This window comes from Rhinopithecus roxellana, chromosome 11, assembly GCF_007565055.1.
Source record: "Rhinopithecus roxellana isolate Shanxi Qingling chromosome 11, ASM756505v1, whole genome shotgun sequence".
Lineage (NCBI taxonomy): Eukaryota > Metazoa > Chordata > Mammalia > Primates > Cercopithecidae > Rhinopithecus > Rhinopithecus roxellana.
Genome location: NC_044559.1, coordinates 67,087,015 through 67,102,444, shown reverse-complemented (window position 1 = coordinate 67,102,444; position 15,430 = coordinate 67,087,015). Strand labels below are relative to the sequence as shown.

The window sequence follows — 15,430 nt, the reverse complement described above, 5'->3', positions numbered from 1 at the left end:
ATGGAGTGAAATTAATGTCTTCCTTTTGAAATGCAAACAAGTTTAACTTTTATCACTTATTTAGTTACCACCTTAACTAAATACTGGTAAACTTATCCTAAACTTTAGATAAAATCAACAAGGATTATTTAAGACTTTGCTCACATCTCCTTCAATCTGCCCTATTTATTAAATATTATAAGTTTCAGCCACCCTACTCACAACCTTCTTTTTTTACACTGACATTTTTTCCCCTTAAAATTGTCACGTTCGAATATTGTATGTAAGTTACTTGTTTTATTTGTGTTGCACATTGTTTATTTCCTGGGTATTGCTGCCAAGTAAGTCCAAAGTAAAAAACTTTTAAAAATGTGTTCACTGATATATTCCAGGTGCCTAGAAAGATGCCAGATTCACCTGGTATATAGTGATCAATAAGTTTGAACATGCCTTAAATAGTAAGTAAAAAATTTAAACAATTAGTGACAACAACACAGTAAATCTTTTGTGGGTGTATATATTTTAATTTTTTTTCTTACAATTAATTGCATAGGCAGATAAAGAATACTAATTGTTACAATTGAGAAACATTTTAAGGAGGCTTTGATTAAATGTCTTTTTTTTTTTTAAACATTTTATTATGGGAATGCACAGCAAATTTTAAGCAACTCTAAAAATTACCTAGTTTCTACTGAAATACATATTTGAAAAATACATTATTCCTTTGTTAGAAAGTTATAAGAGTAATACAACTATAAATAGAACATCTTCCGCCGGGCGCGGTGGCTCATGTTTATAACCCCAGCACTTTGGGAGGCCGAGGTGGGCAGATCACGAGGTCAGAAGACTGAGACCACCCTAGCTAATACGGTGAAACCCCTTCTCTCTACTTAAAATACAAAATATTAGCCGGGCGTGGTGGCAGGCACCTGTAGTCCTAGCTACTTGGGAGGCTGAGGCAGGAGAATTGCTTGAACCCGGGAGGCAGAGGTTACAGTGAGCTGAGACTGGGCCACTGCACTTGAGCCTGGGCCACAGAGTGAGACTCTATCTGGAAAAAAAAAGGAGAGGAAAGGGAAAAGGGAAAAGGGAAAAGGGAAAAGGGAAAAGGGAAAAGGGAAGAGAGAGAGAGAGAGAGAGAGAAAGAAAGAAAGAAGGAAGGAGAGAAATCATCTTTAATCTCTATCATGAAGTAAAAATAAAACCATTGCTGGGATAGTTTATAAACTTTATAAATTTATTTTCTCATACTTAGAAACAGCTGAAAAAGAAAGCACCATTTAAGTAGATATTTACTTTCATATCCTTGTGATAAATAACAATATTTGAAATATTAAGATAAAAATTAACAAATTAAAAAATACCTTAAGGATAAACTATTTCGGCATCATTTATTTACATCATCTTAATGTATTAGGATATAACTTAGATCCACTTTATATTCATCTAATTTCCACAAATAAATACTCTAGCGAATTATTTATAGGAAATTCATACAGCTGAATTTCTTTTGGTATAATAATAATTTTTTTAAATGGCGATCGTTACTTTTATGAGAGCTTCTGATTCCAATCTTGTTATGAATGTGCTGCATGACCTTAAGCAAGACTCTGTCTTGCAGAAAAATGTAGAGTTCAGTCTTAATGTTTTCCAAGTTTCCTTCTTCTATGATCTTATACCTTTGTCTCTTATTGTACCATATATGATTTCGCTTTTATAGTAAAACACGTTGCATTAAGAAATACACATCTACTCTTTTAATTTACCAGTTTTGTATTTTTTAAATGGACATGTTATACTGAAACTATGGTTAGAACTATAATCTTTCATTCTATATGTTATCTATATATTCAGGATTCAAAATATTTCTTGTACTGTTTTCCTTGGGACTACATTTTCAAAAGGAAAGTGCTTTCATAGGGGTCTGCCTTGTTCTAGGCAGTAAATAAATACTGCTTAGGACAATACTGAACCAGGTATTTATTGGATAGAAAATTCAGTATTCCAATAAGTACTTAACTAGGTATTTACTGGCTAGAAAAATGATACAATGGATTATTTCTGTATCTTATTTATTGAGAGAAGTGAGAGTTGCTGAAAAATGTGGGAAATATAAATAAAACATAGTGTGATTATCATCCTGGAATACTCCTTAATTATCTTCTCTTAAGTATTAACTTAAATATCTTCTCTCAAAGCCCACAAAATAAATTATAGTTTTTTCAAGATATGAAAATAACCCTAATTTATTATTGTATTATTTTATCCAAAACTTTGATATTCTTCAAAATATTGCAGTGTGAAATATATCATTCTTCCATTTTTAAATAAATGAGCATATTAAATATATGTAAAATGTGTTAGGTTTTTCTTGAATTGCTATAAAGAAATACCTGAGACTGGCTACATTTTAAGAAAAGATGGTTTAATTGGTTCGTGGTTCTGCAGTCTGTATAGGAAGCATTGTGCCAGCTTCTGCTTCTGGGAAGGCCTCAGGAAGCTTCCAATCAGGGTAGAAGGTGAAGAAGGGGCAGGCATCTCACATTGCAAAAGTGGGAGCAATAAAGAGTGGGAGTGAGTGTTGTCACACACTTTCAAACAACCAGACACTGTGAGAACTCACTCTCACCAGCACCAAGCCATGAGGGATCTGCCCTCATGACTCAAATACTTCCCATCAGGTCCCACCTCTAACGCTGGAGATTACATCTCAACATGAGATTTAGAGGGGATATCCAAACTATATTATACAGAAAGAAGGATTTTTATTATAAGCTATTTTATTACCCAGGTGTAATCATCAAATATATTCAGCTATATTTATTTCTCAGTTTTAGGTAAAATAACTAGTATATCAAATCTAAACACAATATGCCTTATGCATTATTTCCATACTGCTTGTGAAATTTGAAGAACTGGTTTCCAAAATGATCTAATATCTGAATCTAAAAGCACTTAAAGATAAAACATTTTGTGAATGCAAAATTTAACTAGAATTAACACATTTCTAATGGTACACACATCTATAACATTTGTTTCTGGCTGTAAGAACATATAAAACAAGCTATAAAATATATAAACACCAGAAGTCACAAAGAAATATTTAGTAGTTAACAAATAGTTTTCTTTTAAATAACTGCATAATTGCTGTTTCAATTCAAATTAGAAAATATCTTTGACTGAATAAGTTCTTTTTATTTACAGGAATTTGCGTTGTCATGTTTTTGAAATACCATTCCAAAGACCTGCAAATAAGGTATGATATATTTTATTTAATATTCAAGTATGTGTTTAAAATTTCATGTCAACAGTTTACAAACTAAGAACTGTATCTCTAAAGAGAATCATAAGTAGATTGTTGGTTTTTGAATTCAAGTTATAACTATCATTTTTTATGTTGCAGTTACTTTGTGATTGTTCTTTCCTTTTATTGAAAACCCACTTGTATAGAGATGTCCACTATTTGCTGGTTTATTCAAGTACAGGGTCGATTGTTTGAAGCAGAATAACAATGTTGGTTTTGCTTAATTTATTTGCCATCCAACAAAGACTGTCTTGGCAACATATTATGTAGCAACTGTCATGCAGCAATTGATATACAGAATGTAACTCATGTAGAAACATTTGTCCAAATCCAACAGCCACAGGAGCAAGATCGTGGGAAAATATGAAGTAATCAATATTTGGAAAAATATAAAATCTAAAATCTGAATTTGGGTTATAGTAAGACACTGAAAGAGTTCTTTTTAAAATATATGTGTATGGCTTTTTTTTCTCAATATGTAATTGCTTATTGGAGTCATATTAAAGCACCTAATATTAAATTGAATTAAGGTATTACCTGAGATTTTAATATTAGAAATCCCGGTTTGTTGTTGTTGTTGTTGTTTACTTTGTATATTATAAGGGGAAAATATTGCATTTAACAACAAAAGCATTTGGATATGCCAGATCACTTATTTGTGGTTCTTTTCTCTTTGAAGAGACTCATGTAACCAATGTTTTTCTGCCTGAGTGCTTGCTAAAAGGAAGGAAGAAAGTGCAGAAATATTAAAATCTGAAAAGTAAATGTCAATCTTCAAGGCCCTTGCTTTTAGGAAAACTTAAGGAGAAGAAATATTTTTTTAAAAACATCTTATTGGCATGAATTGGCCTTCATATTACAAGTAAAAATCCAGTTCATAGAACTAAGCTATTTTTCTTTTTTTGGCTGGGAAATTCAGCTGCACCTTAATCTAGGGAATAAATCAAGGAAGAAGCATTGTAGTTCATTATTTCAGTCATGTTTTCATTCTTATACTCTCACTAGAACTTTCAGAAAAGTCAACAGCTGGGTAGAAGAACTTGGAATCTTTTCAAACTTGTATGTCTCAGCTGTTTCTCCTCTAGTTTTTGAAGGAGGCAAAATTAGATGTGAATGCTTTATGAATATACTTTCAATGCATGTTTCTAATTGAATATAGTAAAATAAAATTGAAAGTTAAATAAAAAATAACTGATTTGCATTTATGTTTACCTACTTTGTTTCCTTAAAAATACCCCTGGGCGTGGTGGCTAACGCCTGCAATCTCAGCACTTCGGGAGGCAAAGGCGGGTGGATCACAAGGTCAGAGGTTTGAGACCAGCTTGACCAACATAGTGAAACCTTGTCTCTACTAAAAATACAAAAATTAGCTGGCTGTGGTGACACACGCCTCTAGTCCTGGCAACTCAGGAGGATGAGGCAGGAGAATCGCTTGAACCCAGGGGGCGAAGGTTGTTGTGAGCCGAGATCGTGCCACTGTACTCCAGCCTGGGCAACAGAGTGAGACTCCATCTCAAAATATATATATCTACCCTTAGATACCCTTAGCTATTTTTCAATTATATTATCACCAATAATCAAATTTTAAAAGAAAAGTAGATTAATGTGTATGGCTAAAAAAAACCTTGACTGATTCAGCTTGTTCTTTTTAGTGACATATACCTCAAAATAATAAGAACTATTGTTTCTTTGGTTCCCAAAATAATTATTAACCAAAACAGAAAGACAAATTGCAATAAAAACATCCCAAATTAAACAAAATAATGTTTTGCAGAGGAAATTTCTTGCCTCTTTTAGGAGTATTATTAGTTGGCATCATATAGTTAAATTACTTAAAGAATCTTACTGGTCTCTGACAAATGAGACAACAGTGCAAAGGGGGCAAAATCCTCTTCTTTAAGCTGTTATTCAGAGAACAGAAGGTGTAAAAATACAGTAGTGGTGAAATAATTTTTCAAATATTAAATTATCTCTTGTCTTTGAGGTATTTGTCTGAGTATAGTACAATGAAGCCTCACCCAGACATTCAGCTCAAGAATTGCTATGATTTCCAAAGTCTTCAACCTGAGTGTTTAGATCATTCTTCCTACTGCCTGAGTGGTAGTATGCTATGAATAATCTGTAGAAGTATAATCTCTGGGGCAGTAAATCTAAGATTTCTTATAGATGGGCCCTTCATGACTGACTTTTAGGAGAAGAGGAATTATGAATAGCCACAGTCCAAATGATTAGTATGTGCCATTGTTCTACTCTTATCAGGGTAAAATGAGGATACACTATAGTTATTTTTATTGTTCATTCTAAGAAGCTGTCTTCAAATATCTATTTTTATGTATGTCCATATTTAAAAGATAAAAGAATGCACATCATGCTTTCTTATCTGAATTTTTATTCTTGATTCTGCTGTCAGAGTGATGAATATGTATAGACAGTCACGTTGCAAGAGAACTTCTAAGAGTGACGGAGATAAGAAAATACTTAGTATTCTCAGTAGCAGATAAATGAAAAGGAAATCTGTTGGTTACATTTGGTATTCAGTTCTTTTAATCAGTGCTGGTAAGGCAGGCTTCCAAAATATTTTAGAATATTTAACATTCACTACTTCTTACGTACAGGCCCAGAGGACATTAAGCAAGCAGAAGTTGCTTGCTTTGGCTAATTCTATCTCTCCTATTTTTGTAATGCTCTATAATAAGCAGACTTCCTGCATTCACATGCCATTTTTATTTCTTTATTAATTTGGTGTCTTTCTAGTTGTCCAAAGGAATAACTGAAATTTTAACACAGAAATAAAAATCACTTTCAACATTGTGCTTATTACAGGTATAGATAATCAATAATTGATATTTGAACAACAAAATGTTTAAAATTTGGAGTTCAACTTTTAGGTCAATCTGAATAACCTCTTAATTTTGTATTTCTTCTTTCCTGTGCTGTATCCTCTACTTCTAAATCTGGTTGGCCCACATTACTTTTGTTTTGGCTTAAGTGGTTCATAAAATAATTTCTGTATGCCTTTCTACCTGTGCTATCACTTAAGGTTTTCTTCAAGCCTGACTGTTAAATTCTTCCCTACACATTATATAGCCTGTCCATTGACAATACATTGTATTAGTGTTGTCTCTCCAGCTAGATGACAAGTTTCTGGTGAGATGGACTATGTTTCTATGGGACAATAGACAAAAAACAAAAATGCTTCTGAATTCAAATAACTAAAATGATCATGTCATATGTACCTGCTTAGCAAAAGTTATCAAGAAATTAATTGATAATGTATTATAATAAGTGTCTTATTATAAACAGCAAGCAAAGAGATTACAGACTGTATAAATGCTGTTTATCCAGTGATCAGATGATTAGACAAGCAAGGCTACAATCACAACGAAACTCATCTAGAACTTAATAACTGATTTTCTTCTCCCTATAGTCACATTCTAAGAACCTGTGAAGAACAAGCTTTAATTTAATCACTTGCTTAGAGCTGTTGTATACATAATTCAGAAATTCTGTAACAGTTTCATCTGTCATAACTATGAATTATTATATTTTATGTAATCTAGGAAATTATTACTCTCTATTTTGTAAAATGAGGAATAGAGAATGTTTACATACCCAATTCCTTTTCAGTATTTGTTAATTTAATTTAATCTGGGATTAAAATTTTATTGTTTTAATTTTTTAACAATATTTATATGCTTTTTCATGGAAATGCACCCCCACACCTGAAACACATACACACTAACCAAGTAAGTTATTCTGCTCAAGGACAAGTTACTTTATTAGCATTTTTAAATCATCAGTGAGAATACAGAGATAACAGTTGGGGTGAGGACTTACCTCATGCAAATAATTTACAGATTAAATATATTATTTTAGTTAAAATATTCAGCTAAATGGCACTTAGCAAATGCTTAATAAATAGTATTTTCAATTAATGGTAATCACACAAACATTTACAGTTAAATTTCTCATTTTCAGTGCATTATAGAACATATTTTATATATTTTTTTAATCTTAGTATTAATTACCATTTTTGGTTTTCAGTGTATTTTTTAGAATTTTTTTAATTTCCTATTTTGCATATTTCAAAATTCCTATTTACTATGAACAGGTGTAACATATTTGCTGGAATAAAAATTTTAAGCGGAAACTTTTCAAGCTGAGGGCCGTCTAATATACCCCAGTGTCTAATAATATAGATAGTTTATCAATCTAATTCCAATATCTTTGGGTGATTTTCCCTCTCAATCTTTTATATTTCTTTGTCATGAACGTTTGAAAAGTCCAAAAGGAGATGTGCTATGTTACATTTCTCATTAAGTTGGCCTGGAAATGAAATTTTTAAAATGTGATTTCCTTTAAATTGAGGGAAAATATTTTCTAAAAATAGGTGTGGTGACAGGTGCCTATAAACTCAGCTACATGGAAGGCTGAGGCAAGAGAATTGCTTGAACCCGGGAGGCAGAGACTGCAATGAGCCAAGATAGCGCCACTGCACTCCAGGTTGGGTGACAAGAGTGAAACTCCCATCTCAAAAAAAAAAAAAAAAAAAGAAAAGTTGTTATTGTTTTCATTCTCAATCACTTTTTTTTTCCATTCATTTCTCTAATTCAGTGATGGAATATTCTAGATCAATCCTCCCCATGCATCTCAATGTTGTTTGTTTAATTTTTGGTTTACAATCATTCTTTTTTCATTAATTTCTCTAATTCGTGAGAGAATATTCCAGATTAACCCTCCATGCATCTCAATATTTTTTGTTTAATTATTGGTTACTCTTTTCTTTTGATTCCTGAGAATGTTTTTTGCATTTTTAATTTACTAGATACTGTGTTTCTTCTTTTATCTGTTATTCACTGCTTTTTTCCATAGGTTTTAATTTTAACATATTTTTCCTTGTTTTCAAGGAAATTACTTCACATTATTCTTATAGTTAGATCACACTAATTTATTGACAAAATTAAATATTCCATCTAGTGAGAAAGTAAAATTTATTTTACTTAAACTGTAACTAATCGAGCCTACAACACAAACCTCCATATTCTTGTTAGCTAGGGAGGAGAAGTAAATAAATCCAATTATGTAAGTAGTTGACCTGTGCATTATTTGGACTCTTCTGAATAAAAAATGCTCAGTCTTTTGGTGTTGTCAATGCTTCCTCCAAATTCTCTCACTAAAGTCCTGTCTGGGGGTGTATGTATGTGGGGTGAGGAACAAGAAGTGTCAGGTATTGTATAACTCAGAAAGTCCTCATGATCATATGAATAAAAACGTGTCAAGTTAGGAACTATGCCCTTTGCCTCCTTTATTATTTGATATGACATTCGTTTTTCCCCCAGACCTTTACATCTGAAGTCGGAGTCTCTACATGATTTGTGACCTTGATTAGGGCACAGTAGTGACCAGCACTTTCCACTGTGATGAAGTCTGATTTTGAATCCTGCTGGCTGTAAAAACATAAAATAAATAAAAAATGAGGCACATTCTACAACCTTCTTCAAAACCACCTGTCCCTGATACAAATACCTGTTTTGATCCACTTATTAGCTAAATTCTCTGCTAAGATGATGTGTATGACACGTAAGAACTTATGACTGCTAAAAAAGCTAGAATTCAGAGTGCCCCTCTTTTTGACAATAATAAACTACCAAGTTTACTTTGATGAGGCTTTCTGAATTCTCAAAGGCATGTGAAGGCAAGAGACCATACTCTGCCCTTGGCATTTACCTATCTTATATACCAAAAACACCTCTCTCTGAATATATCACTCTTCCATCTAAGTTTTCTTCTCGCAAATATTGTAGGCTAGAAGAGACCACACCTTTATTCACCATCCTCTTGCTATTGATCAGACATAGAAACTGTAATAATCTCAGGAGAGATTGCTAGATATGAATTCTATGTTGCTTTTGCACTAAAGTAGGTGTGAAGGTTAGAAAATTCTCTCCCAATACAGTGACCTTGCTAACAAGGCTACTGACTCACATATTAGGATAATGTATGTTAGAAGATAGAATTTGCCTATTTTTTCTCTCAGCATTTCCTCTAAAAACATCCCAATCTTTTCCAGACTGTCTAATGATCTGAATAGAATAGACAGGATGGTCTGGCACTCAAAAGACATGATAAAAATTCCGAATTTTCAGTTGCCTTTTGAATTTTGTTTAGAACATTGATAATGTGTTTCTCAACCATGTCCTCTATTTCCTATAGTGCATCGATGTCAAAAGGACCACTAATTTCCAACATGGGATAAGGTTCCCTTTCTGATATTATTTTTCTTAATATGACCCCCTTCTTTCCTTGACTTGCTCATCCTTTTGAGTGTGATCCAATAGCTTTATATTGTGTATGTATACAATTAAGCAGGAGTTCATGTGTTTTATTGAAGATTGAATTATAGCAGCTGTAATTGTTCAGAGAAAGAGGACAACTTTAGGTCTAGATGAGTTACAAGATATCTTATGTAGATGGTTGCAAGCACCAAAGTCAAGAAAATTATAATCAGTTTGTATGATGACATGTGCCAGGCCTGCCACTGTATATTCTGTAGGAAGCTGAAAAATAATAATTATTTTTGATGGATAAAGACGAATAGTATCCCAAGTGAAGTGTTATACTCTACCGATCTAATGATCTCTTGTGTTTTCTTATTCTGTTCTTAACTTCATGAGGATGTGTGAAGGTCAAAAATGGAGCCTAAAAGAAATAAGCTGTGCAGCACATGGGACCTCAAAGCCTTTCTCTTCTCTAATGTTTTTCTCATTCTCATAAAAACAAGAAAAAATCTCATGTAGTATGTGTTAAGTAGAAATTGCCATTTGTAGACTTAAGCACTACGGCACAGTTATATTCTTTATTAAATTTTATATTTTATTTACATTTATCTTTTTGCTTTGTTTTGACTCGCCTAACTGGACATTAAACTCATTGACGTATCTTATAATTCTAGAATATTTTTTGGAATCATAGAGACTTAATCATACTTCTTAAACATGTATGTTTAGAGTTGTATCAGCTTTCCTCTTTTGCACTTATTTATGAAAAGCCATTACAGCTACATCTTTATCCACACTCATGTGATGATGGGGAACATTATTTTATTTTGAAGTTATTTACCAAGGATTCATAGTTACCTATCATATCATCTAAGTTCATTAAAGTGATCTCCTCACTTCAAAAGCCAAAGGCACACTTGATCTCTGTATGTGCAATAAGGGAGTATAGGGCACATTTATCTAAGAATTGTATTATCTCAATCTAAACAATGTTCAAAGCACAATATTTCTATAATATATTTTTCCACTTTATCATTTAATAAATAAAAGGGTAAAATTATCTGACTTTTTCTCAGTGGCTAATGTTTCTCTAATTTTATCACAATACTATGGGTGCTATGATCTTTGATAATGAAGTACTTTGCCCTCTCATATATGAATGGTGTTTGAGATTTTAGGGTTATTCTCACAATAAAAAAAGTGATTATTTATATCACATTCTCTTTAAAAAATGTAAGAACTATTAATTCAATATATTTAATATATTAAAAACCTTGTTGTACCTCATATCTGCCTCTCAAATTTATTAGAATCATTTTTATGACCTACGTTATTATAGATGACGTATCATCTCAGAATTCTTGGAGTTCTTGAGGGTTCTCAAGTAGTCGTAATATAGACCAAGAAGACTTTTTCATCTGTGGATTTATCAGACTTCTTTTTCATATGCAGAGAGAATTTGAGAGCCTCTGTACTATCTTAATTTTGTATATATAGATCATGCCTGATCTCCACAATTAGCTTTCAAAATATTTAACAATTTACATCTTTCTGATCTTTATTTCCTTATATGAAGTATTCTGTTGTGTGTGTGTGTTTGGGGGAATTTGATTTTTTGATTTCCTCATCATTATGCTATTGTATGCTATTGATAATAAGGAAGCACCTAGAATGTACTAATTACTTACTCAGAGACTATACTATTCAGTCCCCCAACAATCCATAATACAGTATTTCCCCTTCTATGCATGTCAAGAAAGTACACAGAGTTATACATGATTAGGAGAACTAATAATGCACAAAGGTCTGTCTCACATCAAGGATCATTTTTCTGCACTTTTACTTTGCTACCAATTAACTGTACTAAAAAGTAAAAATAGGAGATTCTTAAACTTTGAGAGTCATCAATTCTTCAATGAGCCAGGTCACTGATGCATATTACACATAGCTTGCTTTTGCTCTGTGATATTGTTATACTAATATCTATGGCTTAGTGGAGCCATCATTAATAACATATTGTGTGTGTCAAATGGACCTCATGGAACATTTAACAAGATAGACCAATTTCTAATTGTATTCTCACAATACAATTAAAAGAATTCAAGTCAAACCAGAGTCTGGGAGAAAGTCTTTTTCCCAGTAACACATCCGGTAAAAGACATATATCATTTAGCATGTACTAAAAACTCAAAACTAAATAATAAAATAACCTACTTAAAAGAAAAAAGAAAAAAATGAATAAGCACTTAACCCCAAAAGATATACTGATAAAAAATAACAACATGAAAATGTGCTCAACATCATTAGGGAATTACAAATTGAAACCACAATGATATACCACCACACATCTATTAGAATTTCTAAAACTAATAAAATTACACAATTGTTTTGGAAATCAACTTAGCAGTTTCTTAAAATCATTAAACATATGCCCACCATATGAACCTGCCAATCCATCCTAAGTATGTACCTAAAAGAAATAAAAGCATATGTGTATGCAAAGATTTATACATGAAAGTTCACACTAGTTTGATTTGTAATAGCACCAAAATAATAAAACCAAAATGTCCACCAAGAGCTGGATGTGTATACACATATATAAATTATAGTACATCAGTGCATTGGAATATTCATAATTCAGGGAAAAGAAATATTGGTATACCCACCCACATGGATAAATCTAAAAAATAATCAGGCTGAGTGAATAAAGTCAGACAAAAATAACAGTACATGCTCTATAAGCCCACAAATACATAATTCTAGAAATCCCAAACTAATCTATTGTGACAGAAAGGAGTTTAGTGAATGTCTGGAATGGCAAAAGCAGAGAGGAGTAGAAGGAGAAGGTTTAACAGAGTCTGAGGAAACTTCTGGGGGTGACACATATGTCCTTTATCTTGATTGTAACGGTTGTTTCATGTTTACATACGTTAAGCTTGTCAAATTGTATGTTTTACATATGTGAAATATACTGTACGACAATTAAGACTCAACAAAGCTATTTAAAAAACAGTCATTGTGGACAGCCTTTAGAGTCAGAGACATAAGTGACAGTTCCTAAAGGGAATTCTTGAATACCAGACTTTGATTGTGGGAGAGCAGAATATGACATCTAGTTGGAAATTCTTAAAGATGTACAAGATAGAAATTGTTTTTCATTGTTGAATAGAAACAAGTTATCATTTTGCCTGGAATATGTATAGTTTTATTTTCTTTTATTTTACAGTTTATTTTTATTTTATTTTATAGTTTATTTTATTTTATTTTATAGTTTCTTTTTATTTTATTTTGTAGTTAAATAAAATAACTATTTTATTTAACTGTTTCACTGAAGGAAGGACTAAGACTGTGAAACTTAAAAAAGGCCAGACTTTTATTCTTATATATGAAATCCACCCATTTTTAATAGCATTGCATGGTAAGCATTGTGAATATTCAAATGAAATACCTATTAATTTTCAAAAAATGCATTTCTTCTTAATTTTGTCTAATAGAGAATAGTTTATAATTTATTCTCATTTAATTTAAAATTACTTTGCATTAGTCTTTTGACCTAGTTTTAAATTTTTATGATTTTCCTTATAATAATTTTTTACTATATTGTTAAAATGATGTTGACAATAGAATGATGAAATTTGATTATAATGAATTTGCATATGAATCAGTTAATTTAGGGTGAGAAAGTGATATAATCACTTAGAATCTCAACTCATGAACTTCACTTAACCATTGTATCTATATCAAGTTTGTTTATATAAATCTATACAAAATAAATACTATAAATATGTATGTTTTCAAAAGACATCTCTTCATCATGGAAATTTTTATGTGACTTAATTAATAATTGCAAGGATCTGTTGATATGATGTGCTCCAAAAAGATCCTAGGAGAGTAAACCAAACGTAGAGACTTTCGATTTATCAATTTTAGATGTTTCAGCAGAATTGGATTCAATCCAGAAGTGCAAAGGAAGTGGTGCCCTAATTGACTTTCTGCTTAACTCTAGTTGTCTGCTTCCTTTCAATCAAAAACTGGTAGTGCTCTTGGTTGAGCTCTGCCCTATCCTTCTTTCTTGCATAGTCGCTGGGGGATTTTGTTAGTTCTTTGCTGTCCCAAACTAGCACATGAAATAAAAAGAACACCCGTGATTTTTAAAAGAATAGACATTTAAAAGAGCCTTATTCAAGATTGTATGTTTGCGTACACACAAAAGTCACAATTTAATATACATATAGATTTCTGTTACGTTAGAAATGTGGACAGAAATGGCAAAAGCCTATTTATTGCCTTTCAAAATCTGTCTTTCCAAAGTAAACAGAACAGAGAGAAAGGAAACCTGGCAAAAATAATAGCTAGATCATTCTTTCTTTTATTGAGACAGAGTCTGGCTCTGTTGCCCAGGCTGGCTCGATCTCTGCTCACTGCAACCTCCTCCTCCAGGGTTCAAGCGATTCTCCTGCCTCAGCCTCCTGAGTAGCTGGGATTACAGACATGTCCCACCATACCCGCTTAATTTTTGTATTTTTAGTAGAGACGTGGTTTTACTATGTTGACCAGGCTAGTTCCAAGCTCCTGACCTCAAGTGATCTGCCCGCCTTAGCCTCCCAAAGTGCTGGGATTACAGGCATGAGCCACTGCACCTGACCAATAACTAGATCATTCTTAAGGCAACTAAGTAATTGTAAAATAGCTAATAATTCTTAGGTGTGTTTTCGGGTGCAAACTCTAAAAACAGGAGTTTGATATTTCCCTTAAGTAAAATATTAGACATTTAATGAGAAAAGCCAAAAAGTCTTTTAGTTTGTAAGTTTGCAAGTCAATTTAAGAAGTGTTTCTCTGGATGGTGGAAAATTATTTTTTAAAAATTAAAATAAAAGATATCAGTCTCCTGGTCTTAGAGGATTAAACATTTTCCTATTATTAACTATAAATGAAATGTCTCATTTATGTATATCTTTGAACTTACTGCCATTAACTTTTGGTATAATAATCTGTCTCTATATTTGTGATATACAAAAAAAAATGGTAAGAATGTAAGTCATTGAATTATTTATTCTGAAATAGCTTATTAAATTAAGTTGGGGGCAGGGGAAGAGACAGAAAAAGTGAGAGAGATTGTGTATGTGTATTTGTTATTTTGTTGGGTATGTTTAGATGAAGTTAACTATCTCTCTCAAATATCCTAAAATGTTAAAAATTTAATAAGGAAAGCATAACTGGATGCATCCTTACAAGCCAGGAAGAGAAAAAAAAAATGCATTCACATTTTATTTATCCTTATCATGTCCTTAAGATCTCTTTCTTCCCGTATGTAGGAACTTGACCTTTATTGTGTTGTCAGAGTTTTTCTCATAGAACCCTGCTGTCAAGTTTCAGGATGTATGGAATAGTGAGAAACAAAATCAATTTCCAGAAATAACTCTATGTCTGTCTTATGGTTACCCAAATAATGAACATAATTGGTGTCCAGATGAATTTGCAATCATCTTAAAATTATGTTATTTTCATATTGATTACTATGTTTACCACTTGTTGTTCTATACCATTATGAAGTATCAGGGATGACATTTCTTTTTAATTATTTCTCTTGTTCCTTTCTTCTTTTATTTCCTTTCTACTATATTTTGTTTTTGTCCTGTTAATCTGCTTGTGACCAAAGCTAGCAAAATTCTAAACCTCTGCCTTCTTCCCAGTGGAGTAGTTATAAAGTAGTCTTTTAATGCTAATATAATTTGTTTCATATAGAATGATTTTGATGTGGCAGTATTATACTGAGGTAAAATTTATTATTATTTTTTTCAAATGACCTCTATCAAGATTTCACATGACAGTCAAGTGCTCAAACTCGTTTGTTTCCCTTCCCCCTTCT

The 15,430-nt window shown here is 32.1% G+C and overlaps 1 protein-coding gene across 1 annotated transcript in view; it reads left to right on the top strand.

The window, feature by feature from the left end:
- The window catches only part of PCDH15 (protocadherin related 15), a 1,888,416-nt gene that overhangs the window by 749,585 nt on the left and 1,123,401 nt on the right, over positions 1-15,430 (top strand). Inside the window, exon 4 of the mRNA XM_030941310.1 lies at positions 3,184-3,235. The gene's annotated coding sequence lies outside the window, so the exon portion shown is untranslated. The remainder of the gene's footprint in view (positions 1-3,183; positions 3,236-15,430) is intronic.